This window comes from Sturnira hondurensis, unplaced genomic scaffold (assembly GCF_014824575.4).
Source record: "Sturnira hondurensis isolate 20B ecotype Veracruz unplaced genomic scaffold, ASM1482457v3 Scaffold0013515, whole genome shotgun sequence".
Classification (NCBI taxonomy): Eukaryota; Metazoa; Chordata; class Mammalia; order Chiroptera; family Phyllostomidae; genus Sturnira; species Sturnira hondurensis.
In genome coordinates, this window is record NW_028086146.1 from 3,730,266 (window position 1) to 3,734,140 (window position 3,875).

The 3,875-nt window shown below is 48.1% G+C and overlaps 1 long non-coding RNA gene across 1 annotated transcript; it reads left to right on the top strand.

Moving 5' to 3' along the window:
* The first annotated feature begins 643 nt into the window (after positions 1-643).
* On the top strand, positions 644-1,994 carry LOC118997807 (uncharacterized). The gene is made up of 2 exons (XR_005068727.1): positions 644-1,332; positions 1,562-1,994. It is a non-coding gene; the product is annotated as an uncharacterized LOC118997807 (long non-coding RNA).
* The last annotated feature ends 1,881 nt before the right edge of the window (positions 1,995-3,875 follow it).

A 3,875-nucleotide genomic window follows, 5' to 3' on the forward strand; every position in this document is an offset into this window, starting at 1 on the left:
ACTCTCTCCGTAGGCTTGTGCCCCCCAGAGGGACGTCCTAAAGAAAGGCAATCCTTGGAAAAGTGACAGTCAGCCTCAGCAGAGGAACTGTTTCTTCATGGATAGGAGGTCTAAGTGAGCTAACGGCGACAATGCCTGGCACATGGCAAGCCATCGCTGCTGCTGAATCATTAGGCAAATAGTATGAATGTTCCTGTGGAGCCCATTGCTCTCTGCTCCGTGACTGTAGGGGTTTTTGTCTGTTGTGTTTCTTGCAAAATCACAAATGCCTCTTAGAAATGTACCTGGCTCACAACAGGGACTTCATACTTGTTGAATATTAGTTAACCCATCTTTATCCCAACCTAACCTACTCCTCACCAGGCAATTTACGGATGCCGGGGCTATCTTCACCTCATTTCCTTCCCTGGATCCATCTAAGGTCAGTCCTGCCCAACTCCTGACCCCTGGCTGTCTCCACTTTTCGGGCTTGTTCCTCCCTTTTGCGTGTTCACGCTTATCCTGATGTCCTGGGTGGGCCAAGCTGCTGTGCGAGGAGTGTCAGCCCCTCTCTCTTTCCTGCCCCACCTCCCTCCCGCATAACAAACTCTCCCACAAGCCTCACTGGTTTTTCCTAACTCTCTGCCACTTACGGAGCAGGCAGCATTCCAGGCCTGGGGAATGCAATGGTGAAGAAGAAGGGCAGGCTCCCTGGCCTCTGTGGAATTAGGCTAAAACACCATGATATCTGCTCTCCTCTCTCAGTGAGGCCCAGAGGTGGGAAGAGACCGAGAGAGTTTCCTCCAGTGAGCGGATGGCCTAGCCATGAAGGTTGAGAACCATCACTACACTGAGTGGTGCCGGGCCCTGGCCCCTCTGCTATCCCCTCCCCACAGCAGGGGGTTCCTCTTCTGCTCGGCTTCCCTTTCACCTCTCAGGGCCCGGCTGTGAGTTGTCTGGGATTACATCATGGACCATGGTACAATCACAAGCCTTTTTAGAGGGACTCTTCTACTGTTCGATCCTACCCCTCGAATCGCTGTGTCTTGGGTTGCTAAAAGAAGAATCAAAATGTTTTTCTTCTTTGCTCTCTGTGAGTCAAGCCCTGGGCACCAGAACACAGTGGCGTCCCTAGAGAATTGAGTCATTCTGGCAAAACTGTCCCTCTTTGGCCTAGAAGACTATTTACTTATTTTCTTCAAGATGCAAAGGGAAGAAGAAAAAAAGGAGCACCTGCTCATTCTCTGTGTGTTCATGTCTAGGGTCAGGCTATGGCAGAGTCATGTTTAGACAGGTGCAAAGTATGAAATGGAAACTGCCTTTCCCCTAAAGAAGCGAATCTGTGACATTATGGTGTGCATCCGCGTCGCCTGTTCGAACACAGGTGACTGCTCCTTCTCCACCAGAGTTGATGATTCGGCAGTTCTGGGGGGTGGGCGTGGGGGGAGGTGGGGTGTGCTCCCTGGCGATGCCCGGGCTGCTGGGCAGGAGACCGCACTGTCCTCAGTAACTATTTCTCATTTTTCCCTAATAGAAATAATAGCCACCCGTCTCTGATACTTTTCCTTTTGTGTCCTTTTAGAATCTTTGTACTTTAAAGGTCCTGAGGACTTAATTGCTGTGTTGACTACCAAATATCTCACCAAATAGCCCAGGCAAGCCTCATCTCAGTCTTGACCAAACTCTATACCAGCCTTTAGCCTCCAAAATTCCGTGGCAGGTTGTTGAAGCTACTGTTGAAACTCCGTGATAACACTAACACGTGCTCCACAAGCTCTTTCAAACTTCGCCTCTGCCCATAGTTTCCACCTCCTGCGTCTGGACATTTGGGTGTTTTAGGAGACCCCACCAAAGTTTCACCTCATTATAACTATGCCCCTCATGAGTACAATATGTGCTCCAAAGTCCCTGGGCTTTTCCACCAAGCTTTGTGCTGGGGTCAGTGATTATTGAGACAGTCGGCACAATTTGCCCACTGTTCTCAGTTTCCTGTGGGTGTGGGGGAAGGGTGGCGGTGGGAAAGCAGGTTAAAAATAAAATACTTCAAAGGCCATCCATTCCTCATAGTAATAAATACAGTTTGAAAATAGAAAAAGAAAAACTGTGTGCCAATAACCAGAAATTACAGTAAACTTTTCCCCAAGCTCTGCAATTTTACAGAACAGTCTGAAAGCAGGGATAGCTTTTACCAATAAATTGCTACGCGTAAAAGTTCAAGGCCCCCTGGTCGTCCCTGCGGTAGCAGGCTGTGATGCCTTCCTCGGAGGCACGCAGGAACTGTGACAGCCTCCTCTCAATGTCTCGCAGTTGCTCGGCAACAACACTGTGCAGCACTTCCTTATGCAGCACTTCCGGTTCCAGGTGCTGCGTTCTGCCCTTGGCGCGGGCTAACCCTGGCTCATGTTTCACCCTCACAACCACCTTGGGAGGCAGGTACTATCCTTACCCCAGGGAAACTGAGGCACAGAGATAGTCAGAAACATTACGCGAGGTCATGCCCTCATGATGTTGGCTGCACCCCAGTGCTGCCTCATCTATCAGGTGTTGAATTTTCTTTTTTAACCTGATGCTTTATTTTTAACTTAAGTTTACCTCAAAAGGAAACTTCATGTCTCTAACTGTAGATGGAAAATCAGCATCACTTGCCACCAATAGGAGGTAACTAGGAAAATGGATACAATGAACAAAAAGCAGTGGTAACTTCCACCTCATTTCTCTTGCCTTTGGAAACCAGAGACTTGCTTTTCATTAACAGAGAAGGGGAAAAAGTGGGGAGGAGCAGGGGTTGAAGATATATTAAAACCAAAGTATAAACACAAAACAAGTAAAAAATAAAATTGAAAAGATGTATTAATGTCAGAGTCTCCTTAACAGAATCACAACAAGGGAAAGACTTTAAAAAATATACTGTTATTTTATTTTTTAAACATTTTATTTATTTCTCTTTAGAGGGGAAGGGAAGGAGAGAGGGAGAGAAATACCAATGTATGGTTGCCTCTTGTGCATTCCCTGCTGGGAACTGGCCTGCAACCCAGGCATGTGCCCTGACTGGGAATCAAACTGCGGTTCTTTGGTTCACAGGCCCACGCTCAACCCACTGAGCTATACCAGCAAGGCAGGAAAGACTTTTAAACATAATTTTCTTATGTGCTCTGGATTCCAAGCTTGATTTGGTCCCTTCCTTGCCTTGTGTCATCTGACTGCCCTGGGCCTCAGCTTTCCATATGAAAATGAGAACATCCTCAGAGGTGTAGACATAACACCTACCTGGAGCCAGACACAGAGTAGGCACCCAATAAATCATTGTGGACAATGGTCCCTTCTTAGGGGAAGAGAAATGACATGCCTCAGAGCTTAGTTCTGTGCTTGACATGAAGCACAGAAATGGGCTCTCACGTGTCCTTGCTTAGCAGAACAAGCACCAGCTAGGGGAGGTAGGTGGGAAAATTCACACTCAGCAGTAACCAAGTAAAAATTCATAGAGGGCTGTTGACACAAGGAATCTGCTCATCTGCTGGGGGTTCTACATAGGTGGTAAGAAGAGACAGGAAACTTTGAATTTGAGTAACTTAAAATTGTAGGAAAACAAGGGGGGGTCACAGAATCCAGCCTCCTTAGGTCATAGTCAGTCAGGATCCCCCTTGGGATCAACCCCCTTGGGCTGCAGGATCCTGCCCATGGCCCCTAAGCAGCGAGAAGCAGCCAGATCCAGGCCCCTCCAATCACACTGTGCCCTCCGGCCTGATACCCCATGAGCCCTTTCGGCTGAATGAGTCCTCTCCAGGCTCTGAGATTTGGAAAGCACTGCACACCTACACCCCACGTTTCTGTGGTCTGGGCCCCAGCACCGTAATTTCCAAAGTGAGTATTGGCATTGACGCTATCTACTAATTTCC